The sequence below is a fragment of the Panthera tigris genome, chromosome B1 (assembly GCF_018350195.1).
Source record: "Panthera tigris isolate Pti1 chromosome B1, P.tigris_Pti1_mat1.1, whole genome shotgun sequence".
NCBI lineage: Eukaryota > Metazoa > Chordata > Mammalia > Carnivora > Felidae > Panthera > Panthera tigris.
Window position 1 is genome coordinate 67,209,651 of NC_056663.1, and position 27,720 is coordinate 67,237,370.

General features: G+C 34.8%; 2 pseudogenes; one reads left to right on the forward strand and one right to left on the reverse strand.

Annotated features, from left to right (window-relative positions):
• The first annotated feature begins 7,886 nt into the window (after window positions 1-7,886).
• LOC122237644 lies at window positions 7,887-8,254 on the forward strand (annotated as a pseudogene).
• A 2,145-nt stretch (window positions 8,255-10,399) lies between these two features.
• LOC102967129 overlaps window positions 10,400-27,720 on the reverse strand; it is a 77,736-nt pseudogene continuing 60,415 nt past the window's right edge.

Genomic DNA, 27,720 nt, shown 5'->3' on the forward strand with positions numbered 1-27,720 from the left:
ATTTTTCCATTCTTCCAGGTTGTCCAGTTTGTTGGCATATAATTTTTCATAGTATTCCCTTATGTTTGCTTGTATTTCTGAGGGATTGGTTGTAATAATTCCATTTTCATTCATGATTTTATCTATTTGGGTCATCTCCCTTTTCTTTTGGAGAAGACTGGCTAGAGGTTTATCACATTTGTTTATTTGTTCAAAAAAACCAACTCTTGGTTTCGTTGATCTGCTCTACAGTTTTTTTTTTAGTTTCGATATTGTTTATTTCTGCTCTGATCTTTATTATTTCTCTTCTTCTGCTGGGTTTGGGGTGTCTTTGCTGCTCTGCTTCTATTTCCTTTAGATTTGCTATTAGATTTTGTGTTTGGGATTTTTCTTGTTTCTTGATATAGGCCTGGATTGCAATGTATTTTCCTCTCAGGCCTGCCTTTGCTGCATCCCAAAGCGTTTGGATTGTTGTATTTTCATTTTCATTTGTTTCCATATATTTTTTAATTTCTTCTCTAATTGCCTGGTTGACCCACTCGTTCTTTAGTAGGGTGTTCTTTAACCTCCATGCTTTTGGAGGTTTTCCAGACTTTTTCCTGTGGTTGATTTCAAGCTTCATAGAATTGTGGTCTGAAAGTATGCATGGTATGATCTCAATTCTTGTATACTTATGAAGGGCTGTTTTGTGACCCAGTATGTGATCTATCTTGGAGAATGTTCCATGTGCACTCGAGAAGAAAGTATATTCTGTTGCTTTCGGATGCAGAGTTCTAAATATATCTGTCAAGTCCATCTGATCCAATGTATCCTTCAGGGCCCTTGTTTCTTTATTGCCCATGTATCTAGATGATCTATCCATTGCTGTGAGTGGGGTGTTAAAGTCCCCTGCAATTAGTACATTCTTATCAATAAGGTTGCTTATGTTTGTGAGTAATTGTTTTATATATTTGGGGGCTCCCGTGTTCGGCACAGAGACATTTATAATTGTTAGTTCTTCTTGATGGATAGACCCTATGGTTATTATATAATGCCCTTCTTCATCTCTTGTTACAGTCTTTAATTTAAAGTCTAGTTTGTCTGATATAAGTATGGCTACCTCAGCTTTCTTTTGACGTAGCATGATAAATAGTTCTCCCTCCCTTCACTCTCAATCTGAAGGTGTCCTCAGGTCTAAAATGAGTCTCTTGTAGACAGCAAATAGATGGGTCTTGTATTTTATCCATTCTAATACCCTATGTCTTTTGGTTGGCGCATTTAGTCCATTTATGTTCAGTATTATTATAGAAAGGTATGGGTTTAGAGTCATTGTGATGTCTGTAGGTTTCATGCTTGTAGCGATGTCTCTGGTACTTTGTCTCACAGGATCCCCCTTAGGATCTCTTGTAGGGCTGGTTTAGTGGTGACGAATTCCTTCAGTTTTTGTTTGTTTGGGAAGACCTTTATCTCTCCTTCTATTCTAAATGACAGACTTGCTGGATAAAGGATTCTTGGCTGCATATTTTTTTCTGTTCATCACATTGAAGATCTCCTGCCATTCCTTTCTGGCCTGCCAAGTTTCAGTAGAGAGATCAGTCACGAATCTTATAGGTCTCCTTTTACATGTTAGAGCATGTTTATCCCTAGCTGCTTTCAGAATTTTCTCTTTATCTTTTATTTTGCCAGTTTCACTATGATATGTCGTGCAGAAGATCAATTCAAGTTAAGTCTGAAGGGAGTTCTCTGTGCGTCTTGGATTTCAATGTCTTTTTCCTTCCTCAGATCCAGGAAGTTCTCAGCTATTATTTCCTCAAGTACACCTTCAGCACCTTTCCCTCTGTCTTCCTCCTCTGGAATACCAATCGTGCGTATATTATTTCTCTTTAGTGAATCATTTAGTTCTCTAATTCTCCCCTCATACTCCTGGATTTTTTTATCTGTCTTTTTATCAGCTTCTTCTTTTTCCATAACTTTATCTTCTAGTTCACCTTTTCTCTCCTCTGCTTCCTCAGTCTGAGCTGTGGTATTGTCCATTTTATTTTGCAGTTCATTAATAGCATTTTTAGCTCCTCCTGGCTGTTCCTTAGTCCCTTGATCTCTGTGGCAAGAGATTCTCTGCTGTCCTGTATACTGTTTTCAAGCCCAGCGATTAATTTTATGACTATTATTCTAAATTCACTTTCTGTTATATTGTTTAAATTGTTTTTGATCAGTTCATTACCTATCGTTATTTCCTGGAGGTTTTTTTGAGGGGAATTCTACCGTTTGTTCACTTTGGATAGTCCCTGGAGTGGTGGGGAACTGCGGGGCACTTCCCCTGTGCTGCCTTGAATAACTTGTGTTGGTGGGCAGGGCCGCAGTCAGACCTGATGTCTGCCCCCAGCCCACTGCTGGGGCCACAGTCAGACTGGTGTGTACCTTCTTTTCCCCTCTCTTAGGGGTGGGATCCATGTGGGGTGGCATAGCTCATCTGGGGTACTTGCACACTGCCAGGCTTGTGGTGCTGCGGATCTGGCGTATTAGCTGGGGTGGATTGGCAAGGTGCACAGGGGCGGGAGGTGCAGGCTCAGCTCGCTTTTCCTTCGATGATATGCTTCGGGAGGGTCTTGTGGCACCGGGAGGGAGTCATACCCGCCAGAGGGATGGATCCACAGAAGCACAGTGTTCGGTGTTTGCGTGGTGCAAGCCAGTTCCCTGGCAGGAACCGGTTCCCTTTGGGATTTTGGCTGGGGGATGGGTGAGGGAGATGGCGCTGGCGAGCACCTTTATTCCCGGCCAAACTGTGCTCTGTCATTGGGGGCTCAACAACTCTCCCTCCTGTTGTCCTCCAGCCCTCCCGCTCTTCGAGTAGAGCTGTTAGCTTATAACCTTCCAGATGTCAAGTCCCGCTTGCTGTCAGAACACACTCCATCCGGCCCCTCCGCTTTTGCAAGCCAGACTCGGGGCCTCTGCTTTGCCGGAGGGTTGCCCCTCTGCCCCGGCTCCCTCCCGCCAGTCCGTGGAGTGCACACCACCTCGTCGCCCTTCCTACCCTCTTCCGTGGACCTGTCTTCTACACTTGGCTCTGGAGAATCCATTCTGCTAGTCTTCTGGCAGTTTTCTGGGTTATTTAGGCAGGTGTAAGTGGAATCTAAGTGACCCGCAGGACGCGGTGCGCTCAGAGTCCTCCTATGCTGCCATCTTCCCAGAAGCCTCTAACTCTTTTACTATTAAAATAGCTTTCACTCTTACATACCCTTTGAAATAACAGGTGGGACATAAAAATATGAAAACAAAGTATCCATTACTTCTGGGAACTTAGAACAGAACTAGTTCAGAAATATCAAATACTTTCTCCTTGATATAGAGGAAAGATGACCTAAATAATAGCCCAAAGTCCAATTCATAGCTGCTTTTTACTAAAAACTTGTAACGACTAAAAAATAAAAGAGTAGGGGAGGTATGCTGAACCTAACCAATGAGACAGTCCACACTGATATGGCATTTTTAGGGTGAAAAAATAGCAGGTGTCTTCAATAGAAAATGTAATATATCCTTATGCACGTGTGTCTTTAGATCCATTTCATTATAGTTTGGGCAAAGAAAAAAAGATTATTTTTGTGCCATATTTCTGAAGATTTTTTCTTCTTATGAATTCAGAAATATTTTTCAGTAATGCTTAGAATTTTTGAAGAATCTCTGATCAGGGTGGATGTAAAATTGGTCAACTTTTATACCACTTTTGTACATTCTGTAGTTTTAAACAAGGTTGGTTGTAGAGTTACTTGGTTCATCATACTTATAGGTACTCACTATAAATGATTAGGGAACAATGTTCATGCCCGTATGTTTCCTTGGTGCTAGAATAACAAGTTCAAATCCATCAGAATCCATAGTTATGTTACTTCTTACAAAACCAAACCAAAACCAAAAACAAACTTCCATTATCTTCCTACATCACTCAGACTTAAAATCCAACACCCTACATTTTCCTGCAAGGTTCTCACAATCAGGATTCTGCAATATGCATAATTACCTCTCGGGCATCATTTTCTTTCTCCCTCTTATTCATTTAATCCAGTACCTCTTGCTCTCTTTCTGTTCTTCCTTCGCTATAAGCATAAAGATGATTCATTTACCTGGAAAAAAGGATCCTCCTAGGTCCATCTGCCTATCTCTTGTCCTCCATCCCATTACATCTTTAATTGTCAATTGGTCAGTGAGTCGTTCTCAGACTACTTTTTTCTCTGACTACTTTAAATTGCAAGTAGTCCCCAGCATTCAATGTCCTCCTTCTTAGCTTTATTTTTATTCTTGCATCTATTACTTTTAATATCCTGTATATTTTAATATTTATTATATTATATACTGTGTTTATTTTTATATGATATATTAATTATATTATATTATATATTTATTATATTATCCATTATATTATATTTATTATATCATATTTATTAGTATATTATATATTATTTTTATATTTATTATAATATATATTAATGCTATATTATTTAATACTTATACAATATTATATATTAAATATATACATTTAGTGTATATTATTTATTATATATTACTTAAAATGTATATTATATAATATATATATATATTTGTTATATATTATATATAACTTATATTTATATATATTATATAATATTATTTATAATACTTATATATAAATATAGAAACAAATATATATTTACATATAATATAAAAGTTATTAATTATTATATATTTAATATATTTAATATTATTTAATATATAATATACTATACATAATATATTATAACATTATTGTATTAATGTTTGGCTGCACTGCAATATAAGCACTATGAGGACTGAGTTTACTAATACAATTAAATGTCTAGCACCGAGTGCTGCCTGATGAAACTTGTTCAACAAATAGTTTATTCCCCTAAAAATGAAAAAAAAATACATTTTTGTACCAAAATAACTATATACATTCAAGAACTTATAATATAAATTTACTTTAAGTTAATTGTTAGTATTTTTTTCTTTAATTCACTAAGTAACCTATCAGTAACAGCATAAGAATGTGTGAATAAAACACACACACGCACACACACACACACACACACACATGAATTACTTTATTATTTAAACAAATGTGAATTAACTCATTATTCAATTGAATCCCCAAAAAATATATTTTAGGAAACCCTCAAGACTAATTGCAGATGTAAAATGAGTATTGATGTGACCATTCTAACTATGTAAAAACTACTAACAAAATGCTATTTTTTAAGCACCAATATTTGTTACATAAAGATAGATTTTATGAAATAAAACCTGTGAATTCTTTGAACTGTCTTTGGATTTTATATCAGACAGAGAAACTATGAAATAGAGTGGAAAGAATGCCATAAAGTGGTGTTGAAGTGAAACTAAACCAATCCATAAAAATACCAGATTCATCATTAAATCTCTATTAAAAAATAATGAAAAATATTAGATAAAATCTGAAGAATTGGAGGTCACATTCTCTTTGTATTAACTGGTTAATAGTTTAATTTTCCTTATTCTCACTTCATTGATTGTTCCTTAAGGATATACTTTTAATAAGTTCATAAACCATTATAACCCTTGTTATATGTTTGAAAAGTGACTTCCATAAATTTATCATCATTAAAAAGTAATACACAGACATATTAGCACTTGTAATCATTTTTCACCTACATTACTCTTCATGAATTCTGTTCATAGGACATTCTACCTCTAACAATCATTGATCAAGAATGTCTCTTAATGTTGAACAACCAACACAATAATTTAATGCAGAGTTTAATAAGACTTCTCTAGAGTGATCAACATGGATTTTCCTTTCTTAAGTAAATTCCAAAATATTGATATACAATTTTCTTTGCATTTTTTTAACCTTTCAACTTTTAGTAACATTTTTCTCTTAGGACTTGCTTGCCATTTATTTATTTGTTTATGATTTTGTTATTTATGTTCAAAATAGGAAATTATTTTTCTTTTAATAATAGCAATGAGAATGTATTTATATTTTATTGTCCCGAAACTTCAAATACTTTTTTGAATTAGTAATTCCTAAAATAAATTTAATATATCTTAATCACATTCTTTCCCTTGATTTTTAGTTTTAGGAGAAAATTATGTTTAATTATGGAGAAGTATGCCTCGTGTTTCTTTTCTATTCCCTCATTAGCATTAAATTCACAACACTAATCTTTGTTCCTAATTGGGGAAGAAAATTGAAGTAGCAATGGCAGAAATATGAAGATGCTTTTAATATGAGTATTTTCATTAGTAAATTAAAAATAAAATAAAATATATAGTTTCTGTGGAAAAAAATACAAACTAATTCAGACTAAGGCAAATTTCTAGTTATCTCGAGGGCTCTGTGCAGGTATTTGAGTAGAGGTAGCTGTTTTTAATTGGAATAAACCATACTAAATAAACCTCTTATAATTGTTTATTCTTTTAATCACACATGGTGACTTTTCCAAAGCTAATTATTTTCCCTTATCCAGAATGAATTTTCTGTGGCATCTAGTAAATTCTGATCAGTTTGTCTTCTGAAATGTTGATGTGTATTTGATGTTAATTCAAAGCATTATTTGAATATTTCTTTATATTCATCTTTAAGGTTCAAAAGCTGCCACATACATCAAATATCCTTTGAACAAAGAATGATGTGATAATGAGGGGGAAATGTGCTTACCAATTGCATAGGATATAATAGCATTGGCTCCCTGACCTGCATCAAACAAAGAAACAAGACAAAAGAAAGAATGAAAAGAAACTGCCAGGCATTGGATCAAATGAATTGGTTTCCTCACTAAATAAACAATTTAGAGCTCCTCATCACTTCTCAGTGCATGTTCACATGTCATCCCTGGTAACAGCTCAAAGCTGATTTTGTGATGTCTCTGACTTGGTATCAGAGTTTCAGAAAATATCTTTTCTTCTTTTTTAAAGAACTTAGACTATGGATAAATAGCCTGTTAAACATAAACTATGCTGCAACTTTTTGTATTTGTACTGTAAAAGTTTTATCAGACCTACACATCTCATGTACATGTCCCCAATGTGAAGTCTTCCAGAAGTACAGAACAAACCATTTCCTCAATTTCAGTGCCAGATTCAATGACAAAGTAGATCTTCTAATTATTCTGGAAGTTAGTTAAGCTACTTTCCTTTCAAGTCAGACACAGTGTACCAAGAAAATAGGATGGGGAAACAGACTGGTAGGAATTTGCATTCTTTTATATGTTTCATTCATGAATTTCTATTTGGTCTTATCCAATTACCACCCCATTTTTCTGTATTTTGTTGATACAAATTTGTTGGTACAAAATTACTTTTTAATCCAAATAGAATGCCCTCAGCTTCCATCCCTGGTCCTATCAAAAATCTCCTTCTACCATTACATCACTTCTGATGATGCCTCAAAAGTTGGTTATGTTCTATGACTTCACACCTCTGATATTTTTTTAATTTTTTTTTAATTTATTTTTGAGACAGAGCGAGACAGAGCATAAGCAGGGGAGGGGCAGAGAGAGAGACACAGAATCCGAAGCAGCCTCCAGGCTCTGAGCTGTCAGCACAGAGCCTGACGCAGGGCTCGAACTCACGGACTGTGAGATCATGACCTGAGCTGAAGTCAGATGCTTAACCGACTGAGCCACCCAGGCGCCCCTTCACACCCCTGATATTTGTTTTCAGACCCAGTTTCAGCTGTCACCTGCTAGAGCTGTCCTCTTTTGTCCATGTGTATGCTTTATTTCAGCTTCAATTTCTCAAAAAATAAAGACAAAAACAAAAAAATGCAAGTCTATATCAGTAATACTTTGAAAGTTTGAGGATAACAAGAATGTGGTGGGAAAGTAAAGATTAAAACCCATCTCTTTCCGCCATCTTGGAACCTGCCTGGTGGGAACAAGACTCCTGAAATGACAAATATGTCTGGAACGCTATAGTCCAAAGTTATTTTTGCTGGCTGTAAGTGGGGTCTCTGGAACCAGAGGGAGCACACAGCTCTTCTTAAAATTGAAGACGTTTATGCTCGAGATGAAACTGAATTCTATCTAGGCAAAAGATGTGCTTATGTGTACAAAGGAGAGAACAACACAGTGACTCCTGGTGGCAAACCGAGTAAAACCAGAGTAATCTGGGGAAAAGTAACTCATGCTTATGGAAACAGTGGCATGGTTCATGCCAAATTCTGAAGCAACATTCCTGCTAAAGCCATTGGTCACAGAATCCGTGTGATGCTGTACCCCTCAAGGATTTAAACTAACTGAAAAGTAAATAAATAAAGGTGTAGATTTGAAAAAAAAAAAAAAGATTAAAGCCCAAATCAGAACAAAAAACAAATTAAATACTAGTATTCTTCCAAGTTCCTTTTTCATCTTTCACCCTTGCCAATCGATAATTCTTATCATTCCTGATTATCCCCAAACCCAACCTTTCCAACATTATGTGGATATTTTCCCCCTCAATAGCCATTTCCAAATTCCTAAAAATATCTTTTCTGCAGAGTTTTGAGAACCCAATTTCTGCATTTTTTACTGTGTTATATGAAGTGACATAATTCTTAAATTGCTTTTCTGTTTTAATTTCAGTATACCTTCTTCCCCATCCAAATAAATAACAACAAATACAAACGAACAAGCAAGGAAGTAAAAGCCATTGTGTATGATACTTATAAGAAACACTTATAAGGTTTAAAATGGAGGGCCCTGGACATTTCTCAGACTTGTTTATTTGGAATTATTGAGCTATTGGCACTGTAACCTGTCTTTCAGTGAGTTGGCAAGGTGATGCACAAAACCACATTAAGGTTTGACAGCCACCTACATGAAAATAGAGCCGTTCTCTCTTGAGAATTACAACATCCTCCTTAGATCACTTACTCAAATATGAGATAGACTTATGTATTTTTATCTCTGGTTTCCACTCTTGTTTTCTTTTCTTTTTTTTCTTTTTTTGGTTTCCACTCTTTTGAAACATAGAGTTTTAGAAAGTATGCTTCTTCTAATATTTCATTGAAAAATAATGACATTAAATGATATAAAATGATTTAAATTACATTTATAGACATGAAATTTTACAATAAAAGTTGTTGATGCAACAATGATGTCTTCATTGTTTGTAACTCATAACATAGTATGTATCTTTCATTTATGCCGAAGCATTTAAAGTGTTTACTCTATGCAAATCATTGTACTAGACTCAGTGAGGATACAAAACTGCCTTCCAGAAACTTACAGTCCATGGAGGAAGTCCTGACATCTATACAAATTGGTATCAAGCCAAATACACCTTAATAATTATTATTGAAAGAACCTATAAAGCGTACAAAGAGTAACTACAATAGTAACAATTTTATAAAGAGAAACTATAGCTTTAAATCACTTAATTATGCCTAAGTATTTTTAAGCAGTTGTTAAGCTGAGGGTGTTTGGATGTTTGTAGATGCTGATGAAAAACAAATGATAGAGGCAGGAAAAGAGTGTGTCTGTAGGACAGTTTGTTGGGAAACATCGTCAGAGGATTAAATGAGAATATATATTAAAGAATTTAGTAAATTAAGAGATTCATTTTGCTTGTTCTACTATTGTATACTAGCACACTAACAAATGCAGATGTAAGTAGTGCACAACATATAACCAATCCACTGAGCAACTCCTATTTTATACCTTACAATTAACAGCTTAATGTAGTTTACTACAGGTTTTCACAAGTGATTCAAACCTCTCACCTTGGCACAGTAAAGTAGACTGGCATGTAAAATAAAATACATAACTACTCATTTCTTCTATGGTGTCTTATGGCCCTGTGTCCATTATATATATATATATATATATATACACACACATATATATACATATACGTATACGTGTACATGTATATATATATACGTGTATGTACGTGTATATATACACATGTATATATATACACGTGTATATATACACGTATACGTGTGTGTATATATATATATATATATATATATGTATACGTATGTGTGTGTGTGTGTGTGTGTGTGTATGGTGACAGTCTCTAAAAACTGTTAAATGTCAATGTGTCCTCCCAAGAAGGAAAAATAAATTCCATTTTTGGAGCCAAAAAATATGTAGTCTTGGAAAGACTTTACATAAATGGCCATGTGCATAACCTGCACAAAATGAAGCTATTTTAAATTTACAGACTACAAGCAACTGAACCCAAATGCCTATTCTCTTTTCTACACTTCAGCTAATATTGCAGAAGTAATGACAGTTTTCAGAGTTGCTATTATCAATTCTGTATAGTGTAGCAGGATACCTTAAGTTACAACAAAATCTTAGGAAATAAACTGAATAAAATCTGTTATAGAAATACCCTACTTTTTACCAACTCCCGCCCTCCCCACCCCTTCAAAATCACAAGTAGCTCTCTCTGACAAACAACCTAAGAATTGTGAAAACCCAATTTATGTAGCATATCTCTTGGTCCACTGTCTGGCCATTCTATCATGTTCTGCTCTGTTGGTCATATACTCAATGGCAACACTATGCACCAAAGGGTCAGCAGGATTACAGTCTGTTAAGAAGGGAGAAGATAGAAAGGGGAACTTTAGAAAAGGTTAGTGCTGCACTCCAATTATCTTCTTAATATGTCCAAGCAAATAACTCCTTGACTGTTAATATTACAGTGAGAGATTATCGTCCAAAATGTAACCTTTGGAGGTTGAAAGGGGTATTCTGGTATAAAAGTGGTATAAAGGAGGAGTATACCGCCCTCAAATACAGATCCTGGAGGCCCCAGCATGGTGGATCTCCATTCATAGATGTCACCAACTTTGGGACCAACACTACAGTTAGGTGGAGAATCTAAAGTGATGTTTGCCAGTTCCTTCTGAATCCTCTTTGCGTTAGTATTGAGGAGTTTAGAATTCTTGCTCACACTAATTTTACTCTCCTTCATCTTGGGGGCGTTTGTTTCTTTCTTGGTTTCTGGTTGGAGGACAAAGATGAGGAGGAGCTAGCGCTGTCCTTCCGAACGTCATCCAGCGAAGTGAACCCCACACCCCACCCAAGAAAAAGCCCATCTCTTTGTGTCTGACTCCTTTGTGCCACTGCCCTGGTGGGATGCTCCTGCTCCTTGGGCTGGGTTCGGCCTGTCCTTCTGTTGGTGGGAGAGGAGCAGAAGTCAAACTGAGTGATGTTTGAGTAAATATCACTGCATAATATTAAAGTAAGAAAATACTAGTTTAAATTGCATGAGAGATAGTAAGGGGCTATCGCTAAATGAGTGAGTTTTGACTGTGGTTTGAGGATCAGGAAATCTATACAATAAATATTTTATTTAATAAATCAAATGCTAAAAATACAAAAATACTTACTATGAAAATTATTGAATTTTTTGTTAAGTTCCACAACTGCAAGTCTTTTGATAAAAAAATTATACGTTAGGAAAAAATATATTTTAAGACATGGAAACCAGTAAATTATAAGTAAAATTATAATGTAATTTATAAACAAAATGTAAATTTCCAATAAAAATTATGCCAATTCTAAGTACAATCTTGAGATTTTCTTGTAAGAAGAAATGTCTCAAAATGATAGTCATAAAAGATAAATATCTTCCAGTAAAGCTTTTTATTCAAGTTTTTTGAAAATGGTGGATGTATATAATTAGCTAAATTGATTTTATCACACTGGCTACTGCCATTGATAATACTGAAATTGTTTACAATTATTTATGAATTGTAACTAACTATTATCAACTATAGGAAGAACTATAGACCCTAAAGTCTTTAGCACTTTAGTCCCTTTAGTCATTTATCACTGCATTATTTTTTGGACAAGTTCAGTGATGAATCTAGACTCACAGAAATGACAAACTGAGGATAAAAAAGACATCACCTAATTTCCCACATCTCAGAAAATCCCTAAAGAGCATCAGTAAAATTGAGTGTTTTCTAAGCATTGTCACCAAATGTAGAATTTAGGAAGATGGAACTGAGAACTGACAGTCAATTAGAAGCTCAAGGACACTATGAAATGATACATCTGCTGATTATAGGGGGGACTTAACAATAAGGTGGAGTGAGTGATTGATATCAAAGTGTGATGGAATGACAACTGTTAAATATTATCAAAGAAAGTGTCTCTTTTCAAAGAAGACTACACTGAAAAAAAAACAGGCTTTAATTTTTGTCAGTACCTTTGGAAAAAAATACACTGGTAATTCTTTAAAGCATCGGGCTGTGTAGGACATGTATTAACTACATGATTGGGCAGAGAAGATAGAATTTGGTACATCCAATGATATCAGATCTATTTGCCCAAAGAAAATTTTACTCATAGTTTTTTTAAAGCATTATAAAAGCTTAAAATTGAGCTGAATATGGTGATGTCTCAAAAAAAAAAAAAAAAGAGAGGGAGAGAGAGAATGAATATTATATTGGCCTATTTGAAGCCAGTAGAGGCTTTAGGGAAAAACAAAGTGCTGGTAATATTTTGACTATAATATCAGAGAAAACAATAGTAGTCTCAGATAAGTACAGGACATGTTTTTGGATGAGTGATTGAAACGGACTTAAAAAAAATAATGAAAGAGGGGCTCATGGATGGCTCAGTCAGTTAAAAATCTGACTCTTAGTTTCTGCTCAGGTCATGATCTCTCAGGTCATGAGCTCAAGCTCACGTAGGGTTCTGCACTAACAGCTGCAGAACCTGCTTGGGATTCTCTCTCTTCCTCTCTCTCTATCCCTCCCCCACTCAGTCTCTATCTGTCTCTCTCAAAATAAATTAATATATTTTTAAAAAATGAGGGGCGCTTGGGTGGCTCAGTCGATTGTCTGACTTTGACTCAGGTCATGATCCCACAGTTCGTGAGTTCAAGCCCCATATCAGGCTTGCTGCTGTCGACGTGGAGCCCACTTCAGAGCTTCTCTTCCTCTCTCTTTCTCTCTCTCTCTGCCTCTACCCTGCTTACACTTTCTCTCTCAAAAATAAGCATTAAAAAAAAAAACGATATAATCAATATTGCCTCAGTGATGGTGTTTACTCTCTAAGGTATCATATTTTTTTTATTTCTATCTAATATGTTCCATCTATAGTTACAGGTGATAATACATGAACTGTCACTTGAAGAAAAAGTGGGACAGTCAATATATGATAACATTGAATTTAGGGAATTCTAGGCAGAGGAAACAGCTTTTACAAAGACAAGGAGATATGGAATAAATGAGTATACTTGGAGTAGTTACAATATAGAATGAGAGAATCAGGGATCAAACTAAGGTTGAAATATAACCTAAGTAGTCTAGGAACTCATGATAGTGGATTTTGTTTTCATATATCAGATATAATACAATTTTCCTTAAATAGTATCAAGAAAAAATAAATTTTATGAGGTATTTAAATAATAATGATTTCAATATAGAAATATACTTCTAGAAGATTTGGATTGAAGAAACCCTGCAAATTAAAAGAGCAGTTAAAAAGAGATTATATCATCCATGTTATAGTTCAAGATATGCTAAGTGAACACTATTATACTATAAACAGGAAATAAGAATGCATTTATGAGACATTTGGGGTGACTCACTATCCACTTGGTGATATATTAAGGATAAAGAATTGTAATTAAAATAATTTTTCAAATGTGTATGATTTTTAGGTAATATGGCCGAAGAAAAAAAATAAAAGATAAAAATTTGGAAAAGGAGCAATGATTTCAGTATTGATAAGGCTTAAGTTGCCAGTGGAATATCCAGTGGAGATAATAAATAAATAAAATTTCATTGTCTCGTTAGTTTCGCCTTTCCCAGAAAATTCATGAGAAAAAAAGTTGTGATGGTCATTATTATATTTGTGTCTTTTGAAGTTTTTTGTTTTAGTTAACTTTTGTTGTGTAACAAACTATTCTAAAACTTTGTGGCTTAAAGAAATTTAAGTAGTTATTTAGCTCATGTGTATTTATAGGTTAGCAAAACATCTAGGTGGTTCTTACTGGATCATTCTTACTAGTCTCAGCTGGTCTTGCTTCATGTATTTCAGTCAGCTGGTAGATTGGCCATGGCTGGCTCTTTAAAAAATGTCATTCAGGGGCGCCTGGGTGGCTCAGTCAGTTGAGCGTCCGACTTCAGCTCAGGTCACGATCTCGCGTCCGTGAGTTCGAGCCCCGCATTGGGCTCTGGGCTGATGGCTTGGAGCCTGGAGCCTGCTTCCGATTCTGTGTCTCCCTCTCTCTCTGACCCTCCCCCATTCATGCTCTGTCTCTCTCTGTCTCAAAAATAAATAAACATTAAAAAAAAATTAAAAATGTCATTCACAAATGATACCTTGGAAAACTTGGGCTACAGCCCAATGGTCTCACCCTTCAGCATGCTAGCCTAAGTTCATTTACATGGTTTTAGATTTTTAACAGGAGTAGGAATGTACAAAACCTAAGCCTAAGAAGAAGCATACTACCACTTCTACTGCATTTTGTCAAACAAGGCCAGCCAACATTCAGAAAGACATAAAGGGACTCCATTTCTTGGTGGTTGAAACTATTGCAAAGAGGGCAGGGAACAATATGGGAAAATATTGGATAAATGTTCATAGAAAAGTGCAAGTTCAGTAATCTTTAAAAAGAAAACAAGAAAAGGAACTTTTTACGTCATGTAGAAGGTTAAAACAATGAAGGAGGTTGATTGAAAATAGAAAAGGTCAGATGCGTAGTGGGAAGACAAGAAGAGAGCTTTTTTAAAAAAATGCAAATAAAAATACTCTAGGTAATTTTGAAAATTCTTACTTTTTTTAAAAAAATTTTTTTTAATGTTTATTTATTTTTGAGAGAGAGAGAGAGCATGAGTGGGGGAGGAGCAGAGAGACAGAGAGGGAGGCACAGAATCGGAAGCAGGCTCCAGGCTCTGAGCTGTCAGCACAGAGCCCGACGCGGGGCTCGAACTCACCAGCCGTGAGATCATGACCTGAGCTGAAGTCGGACGCTCAACCAACTGAGCTACCCAGGCGCCCCGAAAATTCTTACTTTAATGTTTATTTTGTTTCCATTATCTATATGTTAGTGGTGAGAAAAGTAAAAATTTTGAAGAAAAATAGACATGACATGTGAACACACTCTATGTACTGGAACTCATTCTTGTGCAATGCCATGCTTCATATTGTCTCCTTCTTTCTTTCTTTCCTTTTTTTTTTTCTATTTTAGTATTGTGATAAACTACTTCATTAAATTCTTGGCAGTTGTCTCATGAAATATCAGTTTTATTTCTGATTCATAACCTTCTTATTATATCCCCTTTATCCATGACTTTAAAATGCCTAATTGAATAGATTTTATATTTCAGAGAATTTTTAGGTTTACAGAAAAAAAAATGAGTGAAAATAGAGATTTCTAATATACCCTCTCTCCTTCTGTACACAGTTGCCTTTATTATTAATGTCTTGCATTAGTGTGATATACTTCTCACAACTGATGAGCCAGTATTGATACCTTATTATGCCTGAAGTCCACATTTTACATTAAGGTTAACTCCTTGTGTTGCATATTTATATATTTTTGACAGATGTGTAACATAAATCCACCATTACAGTATCTTCGAGAACGTTTCCACGGCCCTACAAATCCACTGTGCTCCACTTAGTCATCCTTCTGTCTCTCCTTCTGAACTCCTGGTCAGCTACTGATCCTTTCATTGTCTCGTTAGTTTCGCCTTTCCCAGAAAATCATATAGTTGGAATTATAGAGTACATAACCTTTTCAAATTGGCCGCTTTTACTTAGCAATATGCGTTTAAGGATCCTCCATATGTCTTTGTGACTTGATAGCTCATTTCTTTTTAGTGCTGAATAATATGGCATTGTCTGAATGCATCACAGCTTATTTATCTACTCACCTACTGAAACACCTATTTGGTTGCTTCCAAATATTGGGAATTATGAATAAAGCTGCTACAAACGCTCATGTGAAGGTTTTTGTTTGGACAGACGTTTTCTGTTCATTTGGGTAAATATCATGGCTGGATCATAAAGGTGGTGTGTTTAGTTTGAAAGAAACTGCCAGGCTGTCTTTCACAGTGGCTTGTACCATTTTTCATTTCCTCCAGCAATAAACGAGAGTTCTTGTTGCTCCGCACTCATAAGCATTTGGTGTTGTCAGTAGTATTCTAATAGCTGTGCTATAGCATCGGATTGTTAACATGCAATTCCTTAATGGCATTAAACATGTTGTTTACATCTTTTCAAATGCTTATTTGCCATGTGTATATCTCCTTTTTGTAAGACATCTTTTCGGATCTTTCGCCTATTTATTACCTAAGCTGTTTGATTTCTTATTGCTGAGTTTTAACAGTTTTGGAAATTTTGAATATAAATCCTTTGCCAGTTGTGTTTTCTAAATGTTTCTCCTCTTATGTGTTTTATCTCTTCATTCTCCTAACAGAACCTTTTACAAGACAGAAAATTTTAACTATAATGAAATCCAATTTATTAATTTTGTGTTTCATGGGTTATGCTTTTAGTGTTTTATCTTAATTGTCACTGCCAAACCAAGAATGTCTACCTCGTTTTTCTTCTATGTTATATTCTAAGAGTTTTATATCTTTGTGTTTTATATTTCAGTCTATGATCCATTTTGAGTTAATTCTTGTGAAAGGTGTAAAGCCTGTGTTTCCATTCATTGTGTTGCATGTGGATGTTCCGTTGTTCCAAAGCCATTTCTTAAAAAGACTACTTTCTTTTTCCCCCACTGAATTATTTCCCTCCATTGTCAAATATCAGTCGGCTGTATTTGTGTAGGTGTATTTCTGGGCTCTCTATTCTGTTCCACTGATCATTTTTTCTGTATTGCACTAATACCACACTCTTGATTGCTGTAACTTGACAGGAGGTCTTGAAGTCAGGTAGTTTCAGTACTTCAGTGCTCTCACTTTGTTCTTCTTTAATATTGTGCTGGCTATTCTGGATCTTATGCCATTTTATATAAACATTAGACTCTGTTGGTATTCAGAAAATAACTTTCTAGAAGTTTGATTGGGATGGTATTGAATCTGTATATCAAACTGGGAAGAACTAACATCTTGAAGATATCTATTTTTTCTATTCATAAATGTGAATATTTTTAATTATTATCATTTGCATTTATTTACATCTTTGATTCTTTCATCAGAGTTTTATAGTTTTCTTCATACAGATCTTGTACATGGTTTTTATTAGATTTATATTTGTATTTCAGGTTTTTTATGTGTATGTAAATGGTATTGTGTTTTTAATTTTTTAATTCTAATTGTCCATTACTGGTATATAGGAAAGCAGTTGACTATTTTGTATTGACCTTGTATCCTTCAGCCTTTCTATAATGGCTTTATTTGTTCCAGAAGTTTTTGGTTGTTGTTGTTGATATTGATTCTTAATGATTTACTTAATAAGGTGTATTCCTTAATAATTAGGTCATTTCCAAAAGAAAAAATGATTTTTTAACCAATCTGTATACATTTGTATATTTTTCTTGCTCTATTGTACTAAGACTTCTATGATGTTGAATAGGAGTGCTCAAAGAGGAGAGAGTGGGGGGCATCCTTGTCTTGCAGCTGATCTTAGGGGAAAGAATCTAGATTCTCACTTTTATTTATATATTTTTTTCTTAACTTTTTTAATGTTTATTTTTGAGAGAGTGAGAGAGAGAGCATGAGCAGGGGAGGAGCAGAGAGAGAGGGAGACACAGAATCTGAAACAGGCTCCAGGCTCTGAGCTGTCAGCACAGAGCCCGATGCGGGGCTTGAACTCACGGACCGCGATCATGACCTGAGCCGAAGTCGGCCGCTTAACCAACTGAGCCACCCAGGCACCCCTAGATTTCATTCTTTTTATGGTTGAGTAATATTCCATTGTGTGTGTGTGTGTGTGTGTGTGTACCTTTTTCCACTCATTAGTTGGTAAACACATGGGCTCTTTCAATAATCTGGCTATTGTAGATAATGTTGCTATAAACTTCAAGGCGCATGTCGCCCTTTGAGTTAGTATTTCTGTATTCATAGACTAAATACCTAATAATACAGTTTCTGGATCATAGGGTAGTTCTATTTTTATCTTTTTGAGTATCCTCCTACTGTTTTCCAGAGTGTCTGCACCAGTTTGCATTCTCACCAACTGTGCAAAGAGGGTTCCCAGCACCTGTTGTTTATTGTGTTGATTTTAGCCATTCTGAAAGGTTTGAGATGATATGTCATTGTAGTGTTGATTTGTATTTTCCTGATGATCAGTGATGTTGAGCATCTTTTCATGTGTTTGTTGACTATCCATATATCTTCTTTGGAAAAATGTCTATTTATGTCTTCTGCTCATTTTTAATCAAGTTATTCAGTTTTTGGCTGTTGCATTTGATAAATTATTTATACATTTTGTATACTATTCTTGATAATGTCCCAATAGATTATTTTTGCTTTGCTTTTCCTTGCCTCAGGAGCTGTATCTCGTAAGAAGTTGCTATAACCAAGGTCAAAGAGGTTACTGTCTGTGTTCCCCTGTAGGATTTTGATGGTTTCCTGACTCACATTTATGTCTTTCACGCATATTCAATTTTTTTGTGTGTGTATGGTGTAAGAAAGTGGTCCAGTTTCATCCCTTTGCATGCTGCCATTCAGTTTTTCCAACACCATTTGTTGAAGAGGCTGTCTTCTTCCCATTGGATGTTCTTCCTATACTGTCAAAGATTAATTGACCATGTAGTTATGGGTACATTTCTGGTTTTTCTATTCTGTACCGTTGACCTATGTGTCTACTTTTGTGCCAGTACCATATTGTTCTGATCAGCACAGCTTTGTAATATACCTGAAATCTGGAATTGTGATGCCTCCAGCTTTGCTTTGCTTTTTCCAGCCTGCTTTGGCTTTTTTGGGACTTTTATTATTCCATGTAAATTTTAGGACTGTTTATCCTAGCTCTGTGGAAAATGCTGTTGGCATTTTGATAGGACTTGCATTAAATGTGTAGATTGCTTTGGGCAGCATAGGCATTTTAACAGTGTTTGCTCATCTAACCCATGAGCGTGGAATATCCATTTTTTTGTGTCTTCTTCAATTTCTGTCATCGAAGTTTTTATAGTTCTCAGAGTACAGGTCTTTCACCTCTTTGGTTAGGTTTATTCTAGGTGTCTTATTGATTTTGGTGCAATTTTAAATTATATTCAAGTTGAAGAAGTTCTCTTCTTTCTTAGTTTGCTAAGTGTTTTTATCATAAAAGTGTGTTGGATGCTGTCAAAGTTTTTCTGACTCTTTTGATATAATCATACAAAAATTTGTCTCTAGTCTGTTGATGTGATTTTGTTCACATTTTTTCATATGGTAAGAGCCCTTAAGATGAGCTCTATGCTCTTAACAAAATTTGAAGTGTACAATCCAGAATTGTAGCTACAGACACTATGTTGTAACATAGGTGTCCATAACTTGTTCATATTATATATAATGTATAAAATGTTATTCTACATTCCTTTACAGACTGATTGAATAATGAGCACTAAGAAATTAGAGGGATTAAGAAATTTAAGGGATCTAACTTAGGGGCAATTATAGCTTTGTCCCTAAGCTGCAGTGATTATTATGAAGAAAAGGTGATATAGAATGTTTTGGGACCTATTTTGGAGTTAGTATTGTCAGGGATTACTGATTAATTTTATATGGATTTTAAGGGAAAAGGGAAAATAAGAAGGATTTTTATAAATATTTTTGTCTGAAAAAAGTAAAGGTTTTTGTCTAAGCAATCAATGCCATCATGTGAAATGGAGATTTGACAAGGAGCAATTTTGGAGAAAAGAGTGTAATTAATAGATCTGTTTATGGCATATATTGCCATTTATAGCCATGAGACACAGAAAGAGTGAGTGAAGGTAGAAATGGTAATAGCATCTAGCATTGATTCTTAGATCTTATCTCATCTGGACAGTAAATAGAAGAGTGAGAGCAAGAAAAGGAGATTGGAAGAAGCAAGAAAATTATGATTGGAGAGAAGTCATGAGGAAAATAAAAATTCTTCAAGGAATTGAGTTTAGTTATTTATGTTAAGTTTATTAGAAATTTGAGTTTCATACATTAAGTTTTATTATATTATGAAAAAAGTGGCATATTATGTTTGTATTTTTCCTTGTATTATCCTCACTGCTACCCAAGTAATAACAATAAAACAGGAGCACTGAATATGTTGGATGAATAAAAAAATACATAATAAACAATAATAATAATAATGATAATAATAATAATAATAATAACATATTGGCATTGCATATTGTTTTGGACTGAATTGTATCCCATCAAAAATTCATATGTATAGAAGTTCTAAACCCCAGTACCTCAGAATGCAACCATATTTGCAGACGAGGTCTTTAAAGAGGTCATTAAGTTAAAATAAAGCCATTAGAGCATTTCTAGAATCCAATACAACTGGTGTTCTTGTAAGAAGGTGAGACACCAGGACTGTATGTCCACAGAGGATTGACCATGTGAAAAGGCAGCAAGGGGGCAGCCACCTACAAGCCTAGGAGAGAGGATTCAGAAGAAACCAAATTTTCTTGCATGTTGATCTTAGATTTCCAGGCTCCAGAAATGTGAAAACATAGATTTCTGTGATTTAAGCTTGAGAGTCTATTGCATTTTGCCGTGGCAGCTCTAGTAAACTGACACACCTAGATTTATTGACTTTAATGTAAATATCTCTATAATTATTTATTAATTATATTATTTCTGTCGCTAAGTAGTTGTGGCAAGTTAAACCATTAACCTCTCTGGGGCACAGTATAATAAAGAGCTTAGAAGTTACAGAAGTGTACAGGGTCATATGACTGAGTTTTACAGAGAGCAAAGAAAGTAACGTTAAAAATTCCTAAGTCATGTGCAAAGTCCTTGACAATTAAGGACCTGGTCATCAAAATTGTGAAAAGGAGAAAATCAATAGGAATGATGGTATCATAAGTTCTTCAAAGGAGATTCAGTATCAATAGGGTAAATGAAAGAGGCCCTTGAGAAGTTTATTATACTTTCAAAGATTTGGGGTAAAATTAAATGTTTTATGGTCAGACTCTGAAAATTCAATTTGAAATGAAGGAAGATATATCTTACTGGTGTTAGGAAACTTCCAAATAAATTAACAGTTGATTTACCATTTGTTCATTTTAATAATTAGCATACTTTATTATAACTTACAATGCATTATACATAAAGTAAAATAGTTGTTTATATAGTTTTTATTTTTCTAGATAAATCTCCATTGACATTTGCATTATAAAATATGTATTTGTTTTATGAACAAACTCATCCCAAATCACCTTTTCAAAGTTATAATTAGATTACATAACAAAATGTCCTCTACATCTGTTAATCTCCCTTACTTAAGCTTCTCTCAAGATATATGCAAAATATTTTTTCCATGCAATAGCTGGAAATGCAGATCGATTTAGAATATTACCAAAAGAAATTGATAAGAAAATTATTATCTTAACTAATTATTATAATTTCATGTATGTGTTTAAGATGCTCATATCGGGTTTGTAAACTCTTTAAATAATATCTATTTTATTATAATGAATATTATTATGCCAACTATTTTGAAAATCATAAAGACTAGTTTGATATAGTACTAGAAAACCATTTGTTATATTTCTTATTACTATATCAGATACTATTTTCAGGTAAGTATTTTATGAAGTTTTTGTGTATTACATAGTGTGATCCACACTATGCCAATTTACATAGTCTAATTAATTATTTTCCTGTTTACAAATACATGAGAGCTGATTTCTCTCTGCATTATAAGTAAACTGCTCTAAAGAAAATAAATAACACAAATTTCATATAAATCAACTAAATTTAAATTATATTTTTAAAATATGTCAAGATAAAAGAATCAAGCTACCAAATATAGAACTTTTAAAAATCTGAAAGAGATACTTTTCCTTCTCTTATAATTACTTTTATCATCCATGCCATTTTTTCTTAATTAAAGAAATGTTTTATGTTTCTATTTTGAGAGAAAGAGAGCTCAAGCAGGGGAGGGCAGAGAAAGTGAGAGAAAATACCAAGCAGGCTCCACACTGTCAGTGCAGAGCCCAACACTGGGCTTGAACCTAGCAACTATGAAATCATGTCTGAGCTGAAATCAAGAGTCGACGCCCAAGTGATTGAACCACCCAAGTGCCCCCATCCATGTAATTTTTAATGAAACTAAAAAATATAGATTCCAAGAGACATCATTATTTTCTGTAGCATGTAGAAAAAAATATTATAAAAAGCACCCAATGAAATTGTGACATATCTCCAATTATAAAAAGTGTTTTTGTTTTGTAAATATTAAAATGTGAGCGACTCCCAAACTCAATAAGTGTGTTATAATTTTATTCTGTTTGGTATAATAACAAATAATAATATTAGAAGATATATATCCAGAACTTTAGAGAAATATTTACTTAATTTCTCCAAGGGTATGCTATAATAATGTTCATGAAGTGATATAAACATCTGGACATTTACAAAAAATGAAAATTATTTTAAAATCATTTGGATTTGGATAATATTCTGGTATCTGCTTGTTAACAGTCTTCATCTCTCATGGATAAATTTTGTATTTAATATATGTTCGTATTTCATTTAGGGCTTAAAGAACGTAGAATTAGCTGCTGAATAGTAATTACCTGCATTTAGCATATACACAAATGGAAAACTTAATATCCTCAACCTGATGTTTGATTTGACTGGATTTAACACCTGATTTTTCCATTTCGTTATACTCTGTTGAGAAAATGACATCAACTCGTTTTTTCCTCTCCTACTCACTTCCAATTTAATGAAGTAAAATATTTTTCAAAAAAAAACAGAACATCCTTGAATAATGATACTTTTTAATTTTAATTACTATAGGCATGGAATCCCTTTGAAGTTGACAGCAAAAGATTGTATTTCTGATGTTCTTTTTAGTCTGGCAATTAATGTATTATTGAATAAATCTAGTTATACTGTTTGCTGAGAGAAAATGGAACTATAATGAGGAAATGGAACAAAAATAGTATTTGATCATCCATCTGCATGTCAGCAGGCACTCTCGTACCGAAGACCCTTCCTTAGCATCTATATTGCAGCTAATATCTATTATAGAGATAAAAATACACAAAAGTTTACACTTCAGTCAGTTCTAGGAAAAAGATAAACAAGTGTTTGCTGCATGCCAACTTGTTTTTACATTCCTTGCTAAATCTATCATTTAGTAAGGTGACCCAATTAATGTTCTTCAATTAACTGTCTAAATTGACAGTTTATTCTGGAGGGAGGGAGGGAGGGAGGGAGGGAGGGAGGGTGAAGAAAAGCAAAGCAGATGAAATGTAAATTTTCCTTAGAGTTTTTTCCCCAAATTACAAGACTCCAAATGTATGAAAACCCCCTGAATTTATCCAATGGCTTAGAATTCTGCTGTACTAGGTTTAAATAACTTACTTTTACATATTTCCAGCTATCCATCAAAAAAAATGTGCACCAAGAGAATTGTAATCACATTATTTGTTTCCTTTGGAGTCTTAGAGAATTCACTATTAACTGTTGGTATTAAGTTCCCTAGAAACAATTAGGTCTGCTATAGAATAATGCAGATAAATCAATAGATGATAGATAAATAGATGATAGATATAATAGAGATTATAGATAGATGATAGATAGACAAAATAACTAACTGTAATGGGTGAAATGACAAATTAGATTATGTTAAAATTAAGAAAGATAGATAGATGATAGATGATAGATAGGCAGATAGATAGATACATAGACACATATATACATAGATACATAGATGGACACAATTAAACATGGACACATAGATAGTGAAAGGAATCTATTCAAAGCACCCCCTCCACCCTCACCAATCAAGTTTACAGACACAATTCACAAATATCTGCACTTGGCCCTAAGTCATTGCTTTTCTAGGTCACAGGGCCCTACATTCTCAAAAAATAGACCCCAACTACTAAACATATTTTCTAGCCTGACCACAGCCCCTATCCCAGATGGGCCGTGGACAGAGCCCTTTGAGACACCTGCCACCTCCTCCCCTACCCGGCCAAGAATCCACCTGCTCCCCACACCTTCTATGGGCACAGCAATGCTCTCACATCCTTAAAAAAGCTAAAAGAAAAACAAACAAAGAAACAAACAAAAACTTGGCTGGCTATCATCTCTCTTGAAGTCTGGCCTCTCTCCTCCCTTGGAGAGTGAATAAACTCTGTCCTACTTGTCTTTCTCCCCTTCTTCTTCTTCTTCTTCTTCTTCTTCTTCTTCTTTTAAATATGAAATTTATTGCCAAATTGGTTTCCATACAACAGCCAGTGCACACCCCAACAGGTGCCCTCCTCAATGCCCATCACCTACCCACCCCTCCCTTCCACCCCCCATCAACCCTCAGTTTATTCTCAGTTTTCAAGAGTCTCTTATGCTTTGGCTCTCTCCCTCTATAACTTTTTTTTTTCCTTCCCCTCCCACATGGTCTTCTGTTAAGTTTCTCAGGATCCACATAAGAGTGAAAATATATGGTATCTGTCTTTTTCTGTATGGCTTATTTCACTTAGCATCACACTCTCCAGTTCCATCCATGTTGCTACAAAGGGCCATATTTCATTCTTTCTCATTGCCATGTAGTATTCCATTGTGTATATAAACCACAATGTCTTTATCCATTCATCAGTTGATGGACATTTAGGCTCTTTCCATAATTTGACTATTGTTGTAAGTGCTGCTATAAACATTGGGGTACAAGTGCCCCAATGCATCAGCACTCCTGTATCCCTTGGGTAAATTCCTAGTAGTGCTATTGCTGGGTCATAGGGTAGGTCTATGTTTAATTTTTTGAGGAACCTCCACACTGTTTTCCAGAGTGGTTGCACCAGTTTGCACTCCCACCAGCAGTGCAAGAGGGTTCCCATTTCTCCACATCCTCGCCAGCACCTATAGTTTCCTGATTTGTTCATTTTAGCCACTCTGACTGGCGTGAGTGTGGTTTTGATTTGTATTTCCCTGATGAGGAGTGACATTGAGCATCATTTCGTGTGCCTGTTGGCCATCTGGATGTCTTCTTTAGAGAAGTGTCTATTCATGTTTTCTGCCCATTTCTTCACTGGATTATTTGTTTTTTGGGTGTGGAATTTGATGAGTTCTTTATAGATTTTGGATATTAGCCCTTTGTCTGATATGTCATTTGCAAATATCTTTTCCCATTCCGTTGGTTGCCTTTTAGTTTTGTTGATTGTTTCCTTTGCAGTGCAGAAGCTTTTTATCTTCATGAGGTCCCAATAGTTCATTTTTGCTTTTAATTCCCTTGCCTTTGGAGATGTGTCAAGTAAGAAATTGCTGCGTCTGAGGTCAGAGAGGTTTTTTCCTGCTTTCTCCTCTAGGGTTTTGATGGTTCCCTGTCTCAATTTCAGGTCCTTTATACTGTTGTTCTCTTCTTTGTGCAGTTTTTTGCCACTTGTGTCACCAGCCACCTTAAAAGACAAATAAGCAAGTACAAAAACCATCATTAAACTATCATAAAACTCTCATGAAATATTCAAGCAGTTAGCATAGATCCTAAGTCCGCTCTATTAAACAGTGTATTGGAACAGGAAGTAAAAGGAGCTTAGAGTTTACCAGTCGCCCTGAAGTAGGTAATGATCAAAGGCCATTCTTACCACATACCACAGCCAAATAATTATTTTTTTATTGTTGCTAGATAAGAAGTTTAAAACAAAGTGTTTAATATAAAAGTGTAAGATTTACCCATTTTTAACCATGTTTCTGCCTCATTCATTTTCATCAATGTATAATATTTTACTTTGTGAATAAATCTAATTTTATGTTTCAATTTTTCTTAAAAAGTATAATATAAAAAGTCTTTAATATAAAAAATTCTATAACCTTCAGTTAAGTTGCTGACATAAATAAATACCTGTGAGGAAAACTGAAATGTGGCTTTAATGTTTAAAGGTTTTGGGGCGCCTGGGTGGCTCAGTCAGTTAAGTGTCCGACTTCAGATCGAGTTGTGATCTTGCAGTTTGTGAGTTCAGTTTGAGCCCCGTGTCCAGCTCTGTGCTGACACCTCAGAGCCTGGAGCCTGCTTTTGATTCTGTGACTCCCTCTCTCTCTGCCCCTCCCATGCTCATGCTCTGTCTCCCTCTGTCTCTCAATAATGAATAAACTTAAAAAAATTCTTTAAAGATCTTAAGAAAAGAATGTTAGCTACTAGGAAACGTTTTCCCAATAAATCTATCACTTGAGGAGAGCAAATCTTGATCTTCACTGCATAGCAGTTCCTAAAACTATGACAAAGAAACATTGACAGGAAATATATCTCAAGTGTGTAACAATTAGCACACCTTTTTCTCTTATAAAAATGGTATAAGATGTTTTTCTCCAGTTTCCTGGACAGGGATAAGTTCACTGGTTACTTATTTAAACACACATACACACAACACAAATGCCACCTTTATTTGCCATTTTACTATAATAGCTAGGTATATTTCTTTCCTACAAAAGGAAAAGTTTTGCTAACAATAATAAATACATGTATGCATAGTATTTTATGACATATATTATATGCCATATCTATATATATATATCTATATATAGATATATATATATAGAATAGAATATCTCTGGGGAAGCCACTAAACATAACAGATGGTCCAAGAATTTGCCTTAGACAAACTCTTCCTTAGACAGGAAAGATATTTCTTCAATTTTTGTAACAGTACAAATGGAGAAAAATTCTATGCAGATGGGTTAAATTATTAGTTGGAAAAAGGATATTTCATGGCGTTTCTCACAGGTTTTTGTCAGTTCATGATTCTTGCTGTCCAGTCCCATCTGATTCTTCATAGTCAGTTTCCGCAGGGTGGATTTTGTGGGAGGTAGACAGCAGCATGTGCTACTTTGACATTAATAAAGTGTCACATTAATAAAAACATAGTGTTTTCCAATCAAGTCCAGTTGTTCTGGAAGGCAATATTCAGTTTTATGATTAAGAATCACTGTGTATCCACCAACATATCTAAATTATAAGTATTGGAAACACCAAGCATATGCAAGAATGTGGAGTAACTAACTCGTATCTATCACTAGTGGTTATGTAAAATGCTACAACCTTTTCAGAAAAGATAAGGACATTTTTTATAAAGTTAAAAATACACTTACCACACCACAGACGATTATACTCCTGCTTATGTATTCAACTATAATGAAAACATATGTCCATGTAAGAGCTTGTATATACAGAATGTTCATGGAAAATCTGTTCATCATAGCCAAACCTGGACATGACACAATAAATTGTAAAGTGGACTAATCATATTTATGAACAGGACTGCTACTCAACATAAAAAGGATTGAGCTACTGGTATATACAATATGGATGATTTTTATTTCTTTCTTTGTGGAAAAAAATCTGTACACAAAATAACAATATCCTGCTGGCCTCAGCATGACCAGGTTGTGGTTGTTGAATGAGAAGTATCACAAGGGAGGGGTGCATAGGTGGTTCATTCGGTTAAGGATCAGAGTCCTGGTTTTGGCTCAGGTCATGATCTCATAGTTTCATAAGTTTGAGCCCTACATGGGTCTCTGCTCTGGTAGTGTGGAGCCTGCTCAGGGTTCTCTCTCTCTCTCTCTCTCTCTCTCTCTCTCTCTCCCTGTCTGCCTCTAACTCTCCCCCACTCATGCTATCTCTGCCTCTCTCAAATAAATAAAACTTAAAAAGAACAAGAAAAGTATCACAAGGGAGAACTTTGGAGTCTTGTAATATA